We start from the raw sequence: 21203 nt of genomic DNA on the forward strand, positions 1-21203 counted from the left end.
AACAACAACAGCACAACCCTTTGCATACAGGATGTGCCAGATGCAACGGCTGGCATTTCCAGAAATAGACATATATTTAAAACCCGAAAGCAGAAGAAAAAGGTCCTATTTAGTTCAAGAATTCCAGAGCGTTGCTGCCAGTCAAGACCGCAATCCAAGAACCAAGAATCTCCCTTTGCAGGATGCAGCCGCCTGCATTACAGCCAACAAGGCAAGCATACATGGCTAGCTTGGATGCAAGGTGGTGGCGGTGATGGGGTGCTCAGAACCTTTCCGTGCCACGAACAGGCTTCGTTCCCTTTCAGAACAATCCAAGTAGTGAACTTTTGCAGCTCCAGATTCTGTACAAAACACATCATTTTGCCTGCCCTGAATTCCGTCTCGTGCAGCTTCCCCCACGGTGTAATGTGCCACAAATTAGCTTCTGAGTTAAGGCAATTATATACACAGATGACCTCCCAAAGATCCTCTTGCTCACAGCCATGCTCAGATCTTGCAAACGCAAGGCGATGGCTTCCTTTAGAGGGCTGGTGCATCTCATACTTGGTCTTCCTCTTCCCCTGCTGTCTTCCGCTTTCCCCAAAACAATTCTCTTATATCAGGAAATCACATCTTCTCCTGATACGCCCAAAGCATGATAGCTTCATCTGAGACATTCTTATGTCTAGAGAGAATTCAGTCTTCATTTACCCTGGTACCCACTGGCGTGCTCTGGTCCACGGGGTCACGAAGAGTCGGACACGACTTAACAACTAAACAACAACAACCCACGGATTTGTTTTTCTGATGGCGGTCCCTGGTATCCCTAAAACTCTTCTCCAGAAAAGCAAAACTCTAATTTTATTTTATTTATTTATTCTATCTTAGGAGTGCATTTTTGGGTTTTTGTGTGGGATTGTATCAGATTTGACTTTTCTCCTCTGTTTTGTGTGTGTGTGTGTGTTGTTCCAAAGCAGAACCAAGAAATGAGCGTGTGAGTACCAAAACATTTGCAACTACAACAATTTTCTGCGAGAAGGGTTGCTTTATCTGACAGAATTGCAAGGGTGCCAATATTTTTGGCCATGATTGTATAAGCAGCACACTTTGCTTTGGGAGTTCAGGGCCAAAAATGCAGGCAATTTCCCCTAATTCTCACTTTTTCTTTTCCATGAAAATAAATAGTAAAGGAAAATTCTGGGGTGGCAGAAAACTGAAGACCACTTAAGTGTTTTCCACAAAAACCTCTTTTCTGGTTCAAATCATTTCCCCATAATCTTTTTTTTTGGGGGGGGGGGATGAAATATGTCAGAAGGCAAAAAATTCAGGGAGTTGTATCATTTTGAGTGAAAAGCAGCTGGGTGGTTGTGGGCAGAAAGATAGGCAAATAGGAAAAAGAAGAAGAATCATCTCGGAACGGCAGAGCCGGAAGGGACCCTGTGAGATCATCTAGTCTATCCCCTCTCAAAGAGGCCGGGGGGGGGGGAGAATCGAACCCCTAACTTCTGGCTCCGCAGCCAGAGACCTGAAACCCCTCAACTCTCCAGCAATCTGTTAAAATTAGCACTAAGGCACATTTCTCTCTCTCTCTTAAAAGTCATAGTTTGCACTTTATCTTCTCATGGGAATGCAATGTGACCGGAACCTTCCGTGACCTGCAGCCAGCATTTGGAATAGGGTGCAAGTTAATGGCCCTGGGAAAAATAATAATGGGGAACATAAATCATACCCCCTGAAGCATCTGGCATATTTTGAGGAGGGCTCAGAGGAAAGCAGGCAGAGCAAGAAGCCTAGACTCCAGGGCTCTGAGGCCAGATTATAGAAAATGATGAAATATGATGGGAGGGAGGCCCGGCGTAATGAGATCCTAGGGGACCTCCGGAGTTTACCCAGGAAAACGGTGTGCTTACTCCTGGGTCTGCAGTGCCTGGTGAATTTTTCATAACTCTTCTTCGGCGGGAGGAATATATGCACGGGGTCCCATTGGAGACGGAGCACGTCCTGGCAATTTGCTTAGACTAATTTTGAAAATATGATTTTTTTTAAAAAAAGAGAGAACCGGAGGAAAAAGGAACATCCAAAGACATCCACTGCAAGCCACCGAGGGGCGGGCGTGGAAAATGCCACCCTGTTACTGCTTTTCCGTTTTTCCTGATCGGCTCTGGAAATCTGAGCTCAGATTGATTCGAGTGGCTTTTTTTCCAGCACTTGTACCTTGATTATCTTCACTCGAAAAAAAAAAGTGAGAATTGCAGAGGCATTAATATAACTGAAAATTGCCGTCTTCAAAGAGCACCCATCTGAGGGCTTTTTACCTAGCAATTATGGCTTCTGCTTCCTTTTGTTGTCCTCTGGCTCTGCAGCTCTGCTTCCCTAGTGGCACCCGTGGGCTACAAGAACGCTACCCGTTCTCCCCGGGGATGGGGAAGAAGCTGCGTGGTGACAGGAGAGGTTTTTGTTTTTGATGGTTTTGACGTCCATGGGACGAAGGATGGGGTTTGCAGGTTTTGTGGACTGCAAATCTCCTAATTCTCTATTCTGCGAGTTCTGCCTGACAGACAAGGCTGTGGCTCGCCTGGGAGAAGGAACTTTACTGGGCCTAGCTAGACCTAGCTTTGCCCACACTTCCTCTTCCTGCCCCAGTGCTAGCTGGGAACTTCCTTTCTGCAACAGGAAGCTTGGGTGGAGCGAGGCCGAGCTAAGCCTCAAAAGGTTGCACTACAGGCCCTTCTTCCAGCTAAGCCACATGCAGGTGTCTGGCAGAGGTCTTTCCGTCAGGTATCATTCCCAGAATTGAGAATGATGGGTCTTGTAGCTCAAGAAACCCCCAAAACCCCATCCTTATGGGAGAGGTTCAATGAATGGTTGAATTCTGCCACGATTCTCTTAGCACCACACTGGCTCCCTGGTCAACTGTAACGATGCAGGTTGGGGGTGTAACATGTGTCTAATTCATTTCCATTTCCAAAGTAAAGTAATACAGTGGTGCCTCGCATAGCGAACGCTTCGCTATGCGATGAAACCGCATAACGAATGGTCCCAGGCCATCGCTGGAGCGTTCGTTCAGTGATGGCCCCTATGGGCTTTTTTCGCTATGCGATGATTGTGCGGACGCGATCAAAGCATAGCAAATAGCTGATCGGCGGTTCCAAAATGGCCGCCGCTAAAACAAAATGGCGACCGCTGTTTTGCCTCGCTAACGAGGCATCCAAAATGGCCGCCGCAATGGAGGAAACTCGCACAACGGTGAGTTTTGAGTCCATAGGAACGTATTAAATCAGTTTTAATACGTTCCTATGGGCTTTTTTGTTTCACTTAGCGATGGATTCACTGAGCGAGGGTTAATCCGGAACGGATTAACCTCGCTAAGCGAGGTACCACTGTAATTGGTCACAAAATACCTTGTTGGTGCAATGAGTTACCTTTTCTATCTAATTGAGAGGCACTGAAATGATCCCCCCAAAGGTTTATGCATACTCTTATCAATTTGAAGAATTGGTCTTTTCTATTCCTAGGGTGCAATATCAAGACTGACCACTAGAGGGAACTGGAGGACATTTTCCCCCATAGTCTTCTGGTGTGGCCATAATGGCAATGCAGCACATTGTTAATACAGTAGGACCCTTTGATTCATGGTATTGGTACCTGCTGATTCCTTTATCCCTGGTTTGAAAATGTTGAAAGAAAAATCCCACAAATATATATTTCTAAAGATGAAATTAGCAGACCACGCCACTAGAGGGAGCCAGAGACCAGGTGGTGTATATAGCGACCTCAAGAAAAATATATTTCCACCATGTCCTTACCAAAATGGGTGGCTAGAGCCAGCCACGTTACAGTCAATGTTTTTCAGCATGGGGGGGGTGAGCTTGGAACAGATCGCCTTTGGATAGGGGGGTCCTACTGTACTGCCTCACAGGTGGAGCGAGGGAAACCTAGGAGCAATGTAATGAAGTTTCTTTCTAAAACCCACACCCCCAGCTCTAGGCCAGAGGTTGGCAAACTTTTGCCCTCCAGATGTTCCTGGATGGCAGGCCCCAGCATGGCTCACCCGTGGTTTATGCTGGCTGGGGCTGGCGGGAGCAAAAGGTCAACATTGACCTAGAAAGCCTCCCCCCCCCCCCCAACAGCTGCTCATGTTCTCAGACTCAGAGGTCTATCCTGGAAGATCCTGAAGCTGTTAAGAAAAGGGAAAGCGCCCTCTGACCATGCACGGAACGTCTCACACCCATTTTAACCACCCCATACACCTCTTGAATTGCAAGGGGAAAAGTAGGCCGTGGCCACCCACCAGCATCCTTTTAGATATTTATGGACTACAAAACCCATAATCCCCAGCCATTCTGTCCTGGGTTTAGAGGAGCCAGAGTTTGGGGAAGCTCATTTTTTTTGTTTGTTTGTTTTTCTTATGAACTTCCAGAGTCCCATAGCTAGCAGCCATGCTCCTGGGCTGGCATTTCAGACGTCCAGCTCGAACCCGGGAATTTTCCTGACCGACAGAAGTCGTGGTCTCCAGAACCCCGAGCGAACGACAGCCTACCTGGCTGTGGTTGCAGAAATCTCTGCGCCAGTCTCAGTTTCAACGGCAACAAAAAACTGGCATAGGATTTGCCAAAAATGAGTTTTCCTCTTTAGGAAAACCCAATACTGTAACTACAAAACAGAACACAGGCTGGCCAGCTATACAACGAACGGGGTTACGGTTCCGTTTAAATAACACAGAATAGTTGAACTGGGCTTCTGATGGACAAGAACGCCAAAAGCGGACATAATATAAAGCACAGGAGCAAATGAAGACCTTAAAAAAGCTTTTGGTCTGCCATAATTCAACATCTCATTAGAAGCTACGGGGTAGGACCCTTGCTTTTCCACACCACCTCCAGTGCCTAGACGAGGTTGCGGGTTCACTGACCCCCACCCACAAAAAACAACAACAACAACCACACACACACACGAATATCCAGCCCCTCTCTCTCCTCCCTCGTTTCGCCAAGGGGGTCAAACCCAAAGTATCCTGGAATTATGCACGCCATCTATTTGAGAAGACAGCACCCTTTAAACACATCTACATAATGGATAGAAAAAGTGTTTAAACAACAATAAAAAGGAAGATTTAGTGGGATTAATAAAGGTGCCTCTTAAAGCAGTATGTCGCCATTAAAATAATTAATGGGGTATAAAGGAATCCTGCTTGGAACATGGAGAGAGCTCAGGTTTACGGTATTTTAAAAGTTCTTTGTGACCCGAGGATGGGTTGGAGCACCTCGGGTGCCAAAGCGGCCTTTAAAAGGAAGATGAGGAGGGGCCTCCGCGTAGTCTATAAAAGAGGGATTTAAAAATTTAAGTGATATGGTGCAGATCTGAAACGCAAAGGTTAAGAGAATATTAGAAGGGCCATAATTCCATCTGATTAAACTTTTATCTGGAACGGCTGTAAAATGTTCAGCATGAATTAAAGGTTTTTATTAACAGATGTAAGGGCTCCATAAAAGATTTCTCCGAAAAGTGGCAGATGGGGGAAGATCTGAGCGGCTTTCCGAAGAAAGAAGTAATAGTGTCATAAAGTTATAACTCATTGCCAGTTTTGGGGGGTGGAGAGGGGGGAAGAGATAAAGGGAAAGAGAGGTAATCTGTCCTAGGGGTTACAGGAAATTAAGACGTTTTGTAATTTAAAGTGCAGAGAAATTCTTTAAGTCAAAGGGTCGCGGCCGCAACCGTCTTATCCTGCTTATTCTTCTGCGGCTCCTCTCAGTATTCAGTTCAGCCTCTGCTGCTATCGTTATCTATTACTTAAATCGCTATTGATTTTGGAAGACGAAGACACAAACAGCAACGAAGTGCCTCACATTCTCGGCCTCTTCCTGACCGGCAAACGTGGAATGGGATTAAAAATTCAGAACGTGCAAACAAACGAGGAGAAGGCATTTCTCGGCTGCTCTCGTTCTTCTCCTGCACGGCCCGCCGGGGTCCGGATGGCAATCCCCCAGGATGACAGAGGACGGAACACCCCTGTCAACCCAAAGGGGCATCCAGATGGCAGGACTGCGTAGCGCAGACATGCGCCATGCTCTGATGGAGGATGAAAGTGGGTCCCCCCCAAAAAAACAGAAGGAAAGAGGTCAACTCACAGCCCTGGCGAGGACTAGGAAAAGTGGCAAGGGGGCAACGTCCCAACAGCAGCAAGAAGCAGTGTGCACCACAAAGGGGACCCCCAAATATTCTTGGCCAAGCCCTAGATAAACTCAAGTGGGCCAACTCTCACAGTAGACTAAGAAGAAAGTGACTAAATTTCACTTTTAGTTCTTTCTGGTAGAGCACAATTTAGATGGTGGGTAAAAGCTATGGTTTTTCCTGTTGTGATGCATGGAATTGAGAGCTGGACCACCAAGAAGGCTGTCCACTGAAGATTTGATTCTTTTGAATTGTGGTGCTGGAGGAGGCTCTTGAGAGTCCCCTAGACTGCAAGGAGAACAAACCTATCCATTTGGAAGGAAATCAACCCAGAGTGCTCCCTGGAAGGACAGATCCTGAAGCTGAGGCTCCAATACTTTGGCCATCTCATGAGAATAGAAGACTCCCTGGAAAAGACCCTGATGTTGGGAAAGTGTGAGGGCAGGAGGAGAAGGGGACGACAGAGGATGAGATGGGAGGCCATGGAAGACAGGAGGGCCTGGTGTGCTCTGGTCCACAGGGTCATGAAGAGTTGGACACGACTTAATGACTAAGCAACAAAATAGAGCAGGAAAATAACAGCCAGCTTCCAGGTGCAGAATGTGCACTTTTGGGGCCGGATGAAAGCCAATACGGAGTCTTGAAAAGCTCTCCGAATTAGACGATGAGGCGGGGGTCTCGAAGAAAGTTTCATCTGCATACAGCTGCCTCTCAGGAGCCTTCCTGCCTTCTCTGGTCATGCGGGGAAGGGGACTTGCTTTTTTTCCTCCCCTGGCAATACTGCAGTCAAGAGGATCCTGCGGCCAGGCCAGGCCAGGCCAGTTCCAGGCCTCCAAAGCACAGCCTTCTACTTGGCCCTTCCCAATATAATTCCTCACTTCCCTCCCAATTCCCACAATAGAGCAGGGCCCCAGTAAACACAGCATCTCCTCTTGGGCCAGGGCTGGGAAATTCATCATGAGAAATATACATTTGTGGGATTTTTAATATTTTCAGACCATGAATGATTGAGATACTGATCTGATGGATAAGAGGGCCCTACAGTACTTTCCATTCATGGCTTTCTTATTCTGTGAGAAGCCTGATCCAGCTGTGTTGATGGGGACTGTGGCCCCAAACAGGTGCTGCAGGTGTGCAGCCATTCTGAGTCAAAGCCAACATGTATTTGACATAGACAAATCCTTGGGCAATAACTAAAAGTAGCTACCAAGGAGCTTTCTTCCTCATGACCTGTTGTTGGCCAAGAAGCACCTTGTTTTATCTGACAAAGGTGCTTGCAGATCTCTGGAAGGAAGGGCCACTGACCAACACGCTCAGAAAACCTCTCACAGCAGACATGACTGTGATGGTGAAATCATGCAACATTCTTTCCTTGCTGGGTGCCCTCCTCCAGGTGGGTTTGATCAGAATACTCATCCTCCTCCAGGACCCATGCACGAAGATGTAAATGTTCACTTATTTAGTCCTTGCAGTTGAGAACCAAATGTTTCCAAGGTTTTCTTCCCATCGGACATGTTTATGAGAATTCTAGTGTATTTTTTTCACATTTAGCCCCCAAAATTCACAACCGGAAGTTCACCACCATGAGGTTTGCCGAGTGAGCTGCATCCCATTTCCTGCAACCTCGGGGCCAAAACCTGATACTAGGGGCCACTCCTTGAGGCTTCAAGGGTACCCTCTGGACAGCCTAGCCTTCCTCCTGGTGCACCGTGTTCAGCTGAGCCCCAAGGGCTGGCTGAACGGCTGCTGACCAGACACCCCTAAATATGCTCCGCAGTCTAAACAAGGGCAGGAAGGTCCTGACAACCTCTCTCCCTCCACTGGGTCAGAACTCTTGCAAGATTTGATCCTGCACCAACTTCTGTCTTCTCAGATCCTTTTCTCCTCTTCTGAAACATAAGCTTCCTCTTTGCTTCCAGAGCTTCGGAACAAATTTACTCAATTTACCAAGCTTGGAAGGATGGAGGGCTGAGTGAACCTGCAGGCTAGCAATGTGGAATTGAACTCTGGCTGTGAGCATACCTAAGGAATAGGTATGGCCTCTTTTGTTTTGTGGACTCCAGAATCTTCCAAGAATTTGCTAAGGAGAATTCTGGAAGTCGTAGCCCTGCTGGATAGATCTGCGAAGCGAGAGGTTGGGAGTTTGATTCCTCACTTTATCTCCTTGATAGGAGCTGGAATCCATGATCCATAGAGTCCCTTCCAGCTTTACAATTGTATGATGATGATAATGATGATGAAATAAGCACCTGCAGCTGCCTACTTTCTGCTCACCTAGAGAAAAGCCTGCCTGTGAGACTGCATAGGCTCCTCTAACCTGCGCTTCCTGTTGTTCATTTTTTTTAAAAGCCTGCTGCAATGCTTCCTGGGAGTTACGGTTCTTTGAGAGGCATCCTCTATAGCACCTAATGAGCGATGAAACTACAACTCCCACATTCTTTTTTTTTAAAATTACGAACAGGGTCAGAGGAGCAGTGGACCCTTTCTCTAGGTGAGCAAAACGTACATGTTTGCTTGTGGGCTGAAGCTCCTGGAATTCCACCTGTGGAATTTTGGAAATTTGGAGTCTAAAAAGAAAAGAGCAGATACCTACTTAGAAAAAGTTTGTTTTTTGTTTTTTGGAACTATGCCTACTGGAATCAACCAGGGAATTTGTGGAGTAGTGATTTATTTATTTTTAAAAAGTTTCCCAAATTTCTATGTTCCCGACACCTAGTACCACCGGTTTCTGGATTGTGACTTTTTCTGATGTAATCGGTTCTTCTTTCAAATTTGCCAAACGAAACATCCAGCTCCCAAGGTTCAATCCTGACCATTTTGGTGAAGTTTCTCTCTCCCCCACGCCCCGCCCGCGAAATTCTGGAAAGGCTCAGATGTGCCTCGGCTTGAAAAAGAGGTTGCTGCATTTTAATGAACTTCATATTTCTTGTTGTTCCAGTCACTCAGAATTCTTCCGACTTCTTTGAAAAACAAACATAATAGTCTTAATGATTCCACTGAGCAGTTAAAATTCAAATTGCTGAGCGCTGAGAGCGCCGTACTGACAACTACTTTCTGTAAATTACTCTCCAATTTGGTGGGCGATAAAAACAAAAATAAAGTATTTCTAAAATGCACACACGCGCACACACACACACACACACACACACACGCACACACACACACACACATGCACACACATACACACACACATGCACACACACACGGACACACTTTTACATCTGCTTCACATTCTTCCCTGGTTGCTATTTCCCTCCCATAATTTTGTTTAATGGCAAAAATAATGTAAAAAGTCTCTCTCTGTCTCTTTCTCTCTCTCTCTCTCTGTGTATATTTGTGTTTTATAGCCCTTCGTTTGTGGCATGGAACAATCACTTAGTTTCTTTCTCTATATAAAACATAATCCACTAAGAGGTAAAGTTTTTTCCCCCCACGCCCCTATACAAGCCTCACTTGATACCAGGATAATAACAGGATCAGATATGGCTACTGGGAGACCTGAGTTCAAATCCTCCACCTCCTACTCCTCTGACTGTTGTCTCAGAAGTACAATTCTAAGCCTGTCTAAGCCCGTTAAGTTCTTCTAAGTTCAAGATCTCTTATTTTCTAGCCAGTATGCACGAGCCTGCGCCAGCAGAATCCCTCAGCACTTTAAAGATTAATAAACTTTATCTGAAATAAGCTCCCCTGAACTATAACCCTCTTCTACGGATGTGGGATAGCGTACTCTCTGAAAACCCCAGTCAAGCTAAGCTTGTTGAATCTTTTAAGAGGCCACCGGACTCTTTCTTGCAGAGAAGAAGGTTCTACGGACAATCATCACTATCATCTTAAACCTGCGGAACTGGAAGGGACCCTACGGATCGGGTCCAGCCCCTGTCAAGGAGGCCCAGTGGGGGATTCAAACTCCCAACCTCTGAGCTATCCAACCCGATTGATAATAATCAGGTGCCATCAAGTTGGTTCTGACTTACGGCGACCCTTTTCAGGGTATTCTAGGTAGAGAAGACTCATTCCTTTCCTCTGGGGTGCCCTTGGGCCATGCTGCTCAGAGTAGACCTTTGGTCTAGATGGGCGGGGTAGAAATCCAATAAAATAGATGGATGGATGGATGGATGGATGGATGGATGGATGGATGGATGGATGGATGGATGGATGGATGGATAGATAGATAGATAGATAGATAGATAGATAGATAGATAGATAGATAGATAGATAGATAGATAGATAGATAGATAGATAGATAGATAGATAGATAGATAGATAGATAGATAGATAGATAGATAGATAGATAGATAGATAGATAGATAGTGCAGTTAGACCAAGGCCACCCAGGCTGGCTCTTCTACCAGGAGGTCCACTGGGGAATTGAACCTCTAGCTTCACCGGCAGAAACCTAAACCACTTAGCTACCCAGCAGTTCATGCCAAATAACACTTCATATTTTTCATGACTTGGAAATGGTAAGATTGGAGAACCTGCCAGTAGAATAGGCCCTTTGGTCTCGCTCGGGAATAAGTTGCACCCTTTCTCAATATTTTGAGAAATGTCACGTCTGTTTGGAGTTTGTGAGAGTTTGCCAACCCCGGTTGAGATCCCCATCCAATGTATCATCGGATGGGCTCTTTCTGAGCAGGTTGATGCCTGGCTCAATAGGGTTGCTTCTGGTCAGGTGGAGTGGTGTAATGCCATCTGGTGTGACTCTCGAGTCCAAAAAGGCATAATGGGGTTCTAGCGACTGGTCTGGCTCGTTCCGGTTGGAATTTCCAGCACCACGACGTTGATTAATAAGTGAGCCACTTCTGTGCACTGCCTGTATTCAAGCCCAGATAGCCGGCTCGAGGTTGACTTAGCCTTCCTTCCTTCCAAGGTTGGTAAATTGAGTACCCAGTAAAGCAAAGTGTTTGTTTGTTTGTTTGTTTGTTTGTTTGTTTGTTTGTTTGTTTGTTTGTTTGTTTGTTATTTATTTATTTATTTATTTATTTATTTATTTATTTATTTATTTATTTATTTCCCTTGTCTTAAAGGGTCAGTAATGAATCCACAGACTTGGCAGTTTCTTGATCAGCCTTTCAGATGAGGCGAAATACTTTCTGTCTACGGACGATCTGCTTTTTGGGCAATTTTTGACAGTTTCCAAACATAACAAAACACCACCTCTTTCTGGCCATGCGGTAACCCCCCCCCCCCCCGCAAACCCATTTCGCCTTCCCAACCATGAAGGTCTTCAAAGAATATTGCTGATTGCAGATTCTTCTCCCCATTTTGTCAAATCCTCACCGGTACAGCAGGCCTCTTCAGAGGTTCAGAAATTGGGCACGCATGCGTGGAAAGCGAGCACCGAAGCCCTAATCTCACACGTTTCCACCAGTCTTTTCATATGGAGGGCAAATTTCTGGATAACTTCTCTTGCACGTGGAGGATCTCCATGGGATCAGCATAACCTCTCCTTCCTCGCATGTGTTTACTCTACTAGCTCTAATGAAACTCGCAGAATGGCTAACCTAGAAGCCCATCTCCTCCGACTCCTGCAACTCGACTCACGGGGGTTCTGCAGACCAGGACAAAAGGGGCTCACCCCAAAATTTCAGGAGAGTACAGCCTGCCCTATAGTCATGAACTGTTCTTGCTTCATTTTCATAGGGAAAAAAAAAACTCTGCTGCTTATATACCACCCCATAGCACTTAAAGCACTCTTTGAGCAGATTACAGTTTAATTATGCAGGCTGCACATTGGAAAGTGTCATCGAAGCGACCAGCATGAATTTGACCCAACTCCAGGAGACAGTGGAAGACAGGAGGGCCTGGTGTGCTCTGGTCCATGGGGTCATGAAGAGTCAGACACGACTGAATGACTCAACAACAAAAGCACAGTGAGAGTCTTCAGTTCTAGAGCTTGACCAAGGTACATTTTAAAGACCACAGTTCCCAGAATCCTTGGCCCATGGCCATGGATTCAGATGTCATCTGCTTCCAAGGAGACCGGCTTTGATTTGGACTCTTCCCAAACCTTGTCTCATTCAAACAGATGCAGCCGAAGCTGAAGCCTATCCTTCATGGCGAGAAGCTGTCGCTTGGGTTTCTGACAACACGCCATCCGTTCTCTGAGACCCTTTGCTTGCGGCAAAACCTCGAACAGCCCATGTTTCGAAGGTCAATGAAGTCCTTGCTGGTTGGGGTGGCGAGGGTGCCAGAAGTATTTTTCAAGCAGTTCCCTCACACAGGGTATGAAGAGATTTGGCCCAGTGGGAGAATATCATGGCGCAGTTGGCTGCTTCTAGAAAATGGAGATGTCATCACCGCGGGGAAAAGGGTCACCGGGACATTGGCAAACGCCGCGTTTGCCGAGCAGAGCACCCGTCCCCAGCCAGAACAAGGCGTCCTTGGGCTCCTGTGTCCTTCTGAAAAAGCCCCGATGCTGGAAAGTTGACAGCTGGCACCCTCGGAACGTTGCGCTCGTCAATCTTTCATAAGAGTGTGCTGAAGCACATTGCATCTCGCTGGGTCCCCCCCCCCCTTCTTCTTGGCTTCCCCTTCTGGACTGAACCGCCCCTCCTCTTCCTCAGCTTTCCAGATCTTCGAAGGGAACGGCATCAAAGGTGGGGGCAACCGCAGGATGAAATCCAGGGACGCGGAAGGATGTTGGGGAATCTTTTGCACAGAGCCAGTCTGTGCGCGCATGCGTCCTGGATGCTGTGGGTATTTGATGTCCGCGTGTGTTTTTCCTCCTCCAGTGGATTTACAGCCACTTCGCTGGGCCCAGAGAGTGGCTGCTTTGCCCCACAACAAACCACGCTCACCCTGAGCGCCAGAGGTCCTCCTTCAGGTGGCCTCCTCAGCGTTGGCTAGAAGGTCCTTCTCGGGGGGGGGGTAGAGCACCCTCCCCATGCCATCCTCTCCCCCAAGAGGTTTTGCTCCCTTTCGTCTTTCTGAGTCCTGGCAAAGACCTTTCTTGGGGAAGGATGTGAGAGGATACAGCTGATGGCCCAGTGGCTTGGAGCACCTGGTTCCAGAGCCAAGGGCGGAGGGTTCGAATCCCCACTGTGCCTCCTGAGAGAACAACCCAGCTGAGATCACCTGAAGGAAGGCAACCTGGCGGATGGGCTTCCCTCTCTGAATTCTCTCTGAGGAGACAAAGGGACCACAGAGAGTTCCTTAGGGCCCCAGAGTTCAGACTCGTGAACTTGGCATAGCCTTTGTAGCCACCGGGGGGTGGGAGGGAGGGGAGAGGAAGAAACCCTCAGCAAGCTTTTATATATAGTTCTGAAACCTTCAAAATGCTTCACTTGCATTATCCCTGTTGGGTAGGTCGGTCAGCATCGATCATCCTGCACTGCAAGTGGGTCGGGGGAGCCGAGCCTGAGGGACAGTGGGCCATGTGAGGTCTAAACTACATGTTACACACACACACACACACACGTGCATGGGGACAGCCTGATAGCCCATGGACCTGTTTGTTGTCGTGGTTGAAAAAGTCGCTTCCCGCATGGACGACGAAAGGAAACCAATAGAAAAGATGAGGGCAAGCACTGGAAACCGCTTGGGGGAGAATAAGCAGGGACAATGTGGGGCACAGTAACGGGGAGGTGAGGAGCCTCGCGGCGAAGTGGTTAAACTGCAGTGCTGCAGTCAAAACTCTGCTCACGACCCGAGTTCCATCCCAGGTAACCGGCTCAAGGTTCACTCAGCCTTTTATCCTTTCTGAGGCCAGTAAACTGAGTACCCCAGCTTGCTGCTGCCGGTGGAACCCTGTACAGCTGGCATGATCATATTGTAAACTGCCCGGAGAGTGCTTTTTAAGAGCTATGGGACAGTCTATAAGGAGCATGCTTTGAGGAACGGGTTAAGCCCTCCGACTGTTTTGTCCCTCTTGGCTGTCCCTACAAATGCAGCTTTTCCTGACGTGCTAATGTTACAAGCATGCAATGATGCTGGGCCACACAATGTGCCACCCGGTCCTTCATGGAATATGGAAGATCTGTACAGTTTCAAAACAGTGTGCAAGTCTGGTCCGTGGCTAGAATCTGGGGGGCACAGCCCTAACCACAATCCTGTGCCCCACTTCAGACTTGGGCAAAGGAAATCGGGCAAGCCACGCTTAGGTGGGTGGATGATTCTGGATGCTACCTTTTAAAAAAAGGTCAGATTTCCAAACTTGACAAGTGAAGAGAGGCTAAGTGATGGCACAGGGCCCGTAGATGGAAATGCATTAGCAGATTTAGCATTTGCAATGCAAACCACGCTGGGCAAGGCCCACCACGGTGGCCACCCTGCTTTTCATACTAAGCAGCCAATTCTGTGTCTAGCAGGAGACGAGGACTTGTTTACATCAGCGCCTCCCCTACTTTATGCTGGGTAACTTTGGACCGGCCCTCCCGTTGAAGGGAGAAGTGATGGAAAGTCTCCCCAGTTTTTTTAATGTGTTATTGCTTTTATTTTTATTATTTAGAGGAAACAAAAGAAGGGGTGGAAGAGGCTCATGACCTCAGCAGGCTTCCCGAGGGTTGGAGGGAAGGGGAAATCTCTGTGGGTTGGACTCAAGAGTTTGCTCTGGCCAACTCACTACCCGGAAAGCTAAAGGATGAGTCCTCGGCAAGGGAGGGAGCCAGGGAAGCCCATAGGAGGGATAAGGTGAAAACAGGCTGGACAGCATTTTGAGGCTGGAGATTAAAAACATGGCAAGGAGAAAGAGCTGAAACTAAGTTGAATCTCTCAAGGCAATTGGCTCCATTGTTGTACTCCTCTAACAGTTAGGAAGTTTTTTGAGAGGTGGAAGGCTGGATTTAGACCACCACCTGGCAGATCTCCTTTGATTGGTATTCCTCCCTTGAGCAGGGAGCTGGACTCAATGACCTCACAGACCCCCTTCAGATGGCATTATTCTATAATTTCTATGATTCTATGCACAGCGATCGATTTCCTCCTCCCACCCCACCCTCCAAGTTCAAAGGCTAAGCCTCCCTCTCCCTCAGGTCTCTCCTCCCACGTGTACCTAAAGTCCGAGCCTGCCGTGCTGTGGTCCAACCCGAAGACCGCGGTGGCTCTGACAAGACGGACAGGCAAAGCGCTGGCGAGGGGGACGACAGGCGCTGGCAGAAGGCAGTCTCTGGACTGCCTGTCAAAAAATCCCGACAGGCAATCAGAATTGGCAAAGTGAAGAGACTTTGGAGAGGACTCGGGACACAAAGCTGTTGGGTTTGCCTTGGGCGATCCTGCCTCCTCAACCGATTTCACTTGCTACCTGGTGTCCTCAACATCATGGTCTGAAGCTCAACATAAAAAAAACCAAGATCATGGCCACTGGTCCCATCACCTCCTGGCAAGTAGAAAGGGAAGATATGGAGGCAGTGACAGATTTGACTTTCCTGGGCTCGCCGATCACTGAAGATGGAGACAGCAGCCACGAAATTAAAAGATGCCTGCTTCTTGGGAAGAAAGCAATGACAAACCTAGACAGCATCTTAAAAAGCAGAGACATCACCTTGCCGAGAAAAGTCCACATAGTCAAAGCTATGGTTTTTCCAGCAGCGATGTATGGAATCGAGAGCTGGACAATAAAGAAGGCTGACTGGCGAAGAATTGATGCTTTTGAATTGTGGTGCTGGAGGAGGCTCTTGAGAGTCCTCTGGACTGCAAGGAGAACAAACCTATCAATTCTAAATGAAATCAACCCTGAGTGCTCCCTGGAAGGACACATCCTGAAGCTGAGGCTCCAATACTTTGGCCACTTATGAAAAATTTCCTTGGAAAAGACCCTGATGTTGGGAAAGAGTGAAGGCAAGAAGAGAAGGGGACGGCAGAGGACTAGGTGGTTGGACAGTATCACTGAAGTGACCAACATGAATTTGAACCAACTCTGGGAGGCTGTGAAAGACAGGAAGGCCTGTCATGCTCTGGTCCATGGGGTCACAAAGAGTCGGACATGACTTTACGACTAAACAAGCTGTCCAACCATCCTTCAGGGAACCTGCCAACCCTTCTGTGGGTTCTAAACAACAACAACAACAACAACAACAACAACCTGGTGTCCTCCCTGTTTCTGCCGTGGGCAGTCAATACCACCCATTCTGTACAAATTTATTCTGGAGATGCCATAGATGAGGGTGGTCAATGGAAGAAAACCGGTAAGTTCCCAGGATTTGTACATGCAATCAGAAAGCACTGTTTTAAATCTTGAACAACGCACTCTTTGTGGGCTTTCATCACTCTTCGCTTCTGCCATCACCATCCATAGATCTTCTCTCTCTTTTATTTGCACCCAAATTTGAACCCTGAGAACATTTCACAGATGACGATGCCAGCAATGACGGATGTCTTTGCAAGGGGACATTTCTTCCCCCTGAAATGTTCTACACCAAAACAACTTTTAGAACATCAGTGGTAAATCAAAATTCCCAAGGGTGAAGTGGCCGGAAGTGGAGAAATTAAAGTCTCCTTTAAAGAGCTCATGCATATAATATTTTCTCTTGACATGTACTTTGAATGTGCAAGTGTCACATCTCATGAGTCGTGTTTCCATCTCCAGTGATCACAACAACTAGGAATTCTTGGTCATCGCTCAGAAGATGACCTTTTGGTGTTTATGGCTAGTTGTTGTGGACGCAAGGGAAAAAGAAGGAGCAGTAAATGTTTTTCTCTGGTTCTCAAAAGCCGTACCAAGTATCGGGCGCGTTCAGCCGGACAATTACTGTTCTTTTATGCCTTAGCAAAGATGAGATGATAAATCTGAAAGAGGACGAGAGGACGAGAATCTTTCTGCATTTCCTGGCTCATCCTTTTATCTTTGAACCGGGGAAGTTTACTGAACCTTCGCCAACAATTCACTCAAGCTAATGAAGTGCGCAAGTAATGAGATTAAATAATCTCCCACCATTATTACACTGCCTAATGCAGAGAGGCCTCCGAACTGCAGTGGAGTTGAACTTGTGAAGCGGGAGGGGAGAAGTTTGCTTTGGAAGATCTCCTCGTTGCAAGGGTAACCCTTCAAGGCTCGAACACGGGGGGCGGGGGGGGAACAGCATCCAGAACCTAAAGGTAGCTGGACTCCAACCCCTTCAAATTAACTTTTTTTTGGGGGGGGAGAATCTTTTAAATCCCCAGGACATAGCGTCTCTGGGGCTCCCACATGCTAATTTCATTCTCTCTCTCTCTCTCTCTCTCTCTCTCTCTCTCTCTCACACACACACACACACACACACACACATCTGTAAGAATTTTGGGGGGAAATGAGAAACGGATGCAGAAATGCACACAGATGTTCAAGATCTAGATGGGTGCTATTCCCTGAGATGCTGCTACACTACAGATGAAAACGAAATAAAAATAAAGTTTTTTTTAAAGACAAAAACATGGTGGGACCTTAAAGACTCACTTATGCTTTCATGGACAGCGAGATAACATTGCAATTCTCACCATGATAAGGACTGGGGAAAAGTTTACCCACTCAGAAAATATGGCAAAAAGCTAGCCTTAGGGTGAGGTGTAATACAATTCCCACTCTTAAGGTAGATACTGTGTGGTTTTTTAAAAAGGAAGAAAGAGAGAGAGAGGAATTCTGGATATGCTCAGGAGCACTGCAGTTTTATTACCTGTCTCAATGTCTCACATGGTGTTCAAATCCTAAGCATCAGGAAGATCTTCCTGACAGTAAGGGGGTCACCCCGCCCCCCCAAGACCGGATATGAAAAATGCCAGAGCTGTGGCTCTTTCTTCGCCTGAGAGGGAGACTCTTGAGGTCTCCCACGATCACTCAGAGGAGAAGGGCCAGTGGGCGACCTGGAACTGAGCCAGCTTGTCCATCTGGTTAGCCCAAGCCGGCCAACCCTTCCGATCTGGCAGCCCCTAAAATTTCAGCCATGCCAAGCCAAGATCCCTTTCAACCGGGATGGCACTTGAGATGTTGTTCTCCGTGCAAAGCAGAGCTGGGGGGGGGGGGGGGAAGAAGTACCAAACCCAACGGTGGCCATGCACGCCGCCTGGGGGATTCCTAGAGTGACAGTCCAAATACAACCACACCTTCTTGTCCTGAAGGGGCATGGCATAGCATGGAGCCCTTCCACAACTGGGATAGAGTCCCCTCTGCATGATCCCTGTCCTCCACAGGGATCCCCCTTCTTACCTGAGCTGACTCCAGCAGATCCTTTTGGCCAGAGTGGACGTGACCTCTACCAAGCCCCCACGGACCTTTCCCTAGGCTCGGCACTCCCTCTCAACCACCTCTCCTCCCATCACCTGAGCTGGAGAAACACACCTACGGCCCTAACGTTCCTGCCGAAGACCCGTTCCTTCCTTTCCAAGGAGGGTCTGCGAGTTCAGCGAGGCTGGCCATCTTAAACCTTGGTTTTATGCGGCTGTAATTTTTTTATTTCATGCTGAAGATAAAGTGTGATCGAGGCTACAAAAGGTGACCTTGAAATTGGGACGTGTGGCCTTTTGTGCCGGACAGGATGAAGGCACGAGTTTATTGCCAGGTACTCGGAGTTCTCCAGCTCCTGGCCTCCGTATCACTGAGTCACAGAACGGTAGATTGTAAGAGGCAGACGATGCCACGATCACACTGAGAAAAGGAGGATTCGTGAGGAGAAAATCAGGGATGGTATGGTGCGTTTTTGCTTGTTTCCCCCCTTCTTCCGTATACGGTATAGCAGAGACTCACAGTCTCACTGGACTGTGGAGCTGGAACGGTACCCCACAGGTCATCAAGTCTCAAGCCCTCTCAAACCCAGATTTCCAGAGCTAAACCTTCACTTCAGGTGTACAGTGGTGCCTCGCTTAACGAGCGCACCATTTAACGACGAATCTGCATAGCGATGCGTTTTTTGCGATCGCTAATGCGATCGCATTGCAATGTTTAGATAGGCCAAAAATTGCATTGCAATGATAGGTAAGCGTTTCGCTTACCAATCTTCGCATTGCGAGGTTCTAAAAACAGCTGATTGGTGGTTCCAAAATGTCCGCCGGAAGAATAAAATGGCCGCCCGCTCTGTTTTCGTGCCCTGCCCTCACTTACCGAGGCGGCGAAAATGGCGGCTGAATGGGGAATCTTCGCTTACCAGTGAGTTTTCGCCCCATAGGAACGCATTAAACGGAGTTTAATGCGTTCCTATGGGGTTTTCAGTTCCGTTTAGCGATGTTTCCGGATAGCGACGTTAATCCTGGAACGGATTAACGTCAATATGCAGGGCACCACTGTATACCCAACCTCTCTTTAAAAACCTCCAAGGGAACAATGTCCACCGCCGTCTGAGGAAGTCCATTCCACTGTTGAACAGCCCCTTACTATCAGGAAGATCTTCCTAAGGCTTAAAACTGGAGATGGGCACGAACTTTGGAAGTTTCCGCCGGTTCATCCTTCAGGCAAACAGGTCTTTGGTGGTTCCCAATACTGCTTTCTCCTGCAGGTGCCTACCCAGGGGCAGTGCACAGAGGAGGCAGAGATGGGAAGCTGGAACTCTGAGTGGGCTCCTATCAGGGGAGGCAGGGCTGGGAAGCACCCAACACCTGCTTGGCTGAGAAACGAACCAGCTTGAACAGTTCGTGCCCGCCTCTCCTTAGGAGCAATCTCCTTTCTCACAATTTGGACCCACCAGTTCCTGCCATGCTCTGTGGTTTGCTCCTTCTTCACACGGAATTGACAAGGGGAGGTTTTGGAGCAGTCAGATGCAAGAGGCATAAGGCGCCTGGTTGTGTGAATCACGCATAGCACCAAGGGTCTTTGAGGTCTAAGGAATTATGGGGAGGAACGGCCCAAGGGGTCTGGGTTTATTTTCTTTGGCCATCTCTTTCCATACCATCTTGATCCAAAGACACTTGAGGTGAGCACGATGCACACAGCCACCGCCTTTCTCCTTATCCTCCTCTTCGCCCACCCCAAGGAGGGGGGTGACAAACAACCCACGGTGTGTGTCAGGGTGACCTTTCTCCTCTCATTCCAAGTGTGGGGAGAGCTTGCACCAGAAACGACTGCCCTGGACTCCTCTTTCTCTTAGATTACACCCTGCAGGCAAAAGGGTGTCCCGGGACTCACGTAGCTGAGCACGCCAGAAAATCTCTTTGCACACGGCCCGGGAAAAGGAGCAACCTTCTCTTTCGTGAACACCCAAGGGTGGGGTGAGGGCTCTTCAATCCTCAGAGCCTCCTTGACGCTGCACAGACAGCTAAAAAAAATTGCTTTTAAAAATGTTTCCCCACCCCCATTTTATAGCTGGGCACGAAATATGGATTGGAAAGCAGAGATAAAAGAAGAACGTGAAGGTCCAACTCAGGAATGGAGAGACTAGTAACTATAGCAATTCCGGCAAAACCCGTCAGATTGTTTTGTTGTGGTTGTTATCTTCCTCTTTTAGAATAATTGTATAAATGGATGTAAAAGTACTCTCTCGCTGTCTGGAATTTTACGGTTTCCCCCACCCATATCTATTCCCTCAGCCCCTCAGCCCCCTACCTCCAACCCTATCCCCACTAAAAATGAATATATCTATTGAAAAAAAAAGCTCCCCCACCCCAAGGAACCAAAACTAGCTGGGCGTTCGTCTCAAGGTTTGAAAATCTGAAAATATCAGGTAAGTTAAATGATGGAGGGAGGGTCATGTTACTCTTGGATGATTCCAGAAGGTGTAATGTACCTTTTTTTTGTTAAGAAAACAGGGAGCCAGGTCTTTAAAACCACCTTAAGGGCTGCATGTAGACTTTGGTTGCACTTTGAAACATACACACACGCCCATTTCTCCACTGAGGCACAGAAAAATGGCTCTTATACCAGGGTATGAACCCAGGATGTGCCGGCGGTAGATTGAGACTGGCAGCTACATTTTTAGGATGGTTTGGAATAGATAAGTAGGAAGGCCTCGCTCCCAGGAGTTTGATAACAGGAATACATTCTACTGATTGATTGATTGATTGACTTCACATCTGGATTATAGACCCACCGTGAGCGACAGCAGCCGTTGCTTCTCCATGAGAACCACGAGCCATGAATATAAAAGGGGAGCACGCTGGCTGCTTCTTGAAAGACCACAAACTCCATCACTCCCTAATCATCTTTGTATTCAGGA

At 47.6% G+C, this 21203-nt stretch overlaps 1 protein-coding gene across 3 annotated transcripts in view; it reads right to left on the bottom strand.

The window, feature by feature from the left end:
• The window catches only part of LPP (LIM domain containing preferred translocation partner in lipoma), a 318860-nt gene that overhangs the window by 18651 nt on the left and 279006 nt on the right, over positions 1–21203 (bottom strand). The gene's annotated exons all lie outside the window — the stretch shown is intronic.

Source organism: Pogona vitticeps, chromosome 3 (genome assembly GCF_051106095.1).
Source record: "Pogona vitticeps strain Pit_001003342236 chromosome 3, PviZW2.1, whole genome shotgun sequence".
Taxonomy (NCBI): Eukaryota; Metazoa; Chordata; class Lepidosauria; order Squamata; family Agamidae; genus Pogona; species Pogona vitticeps.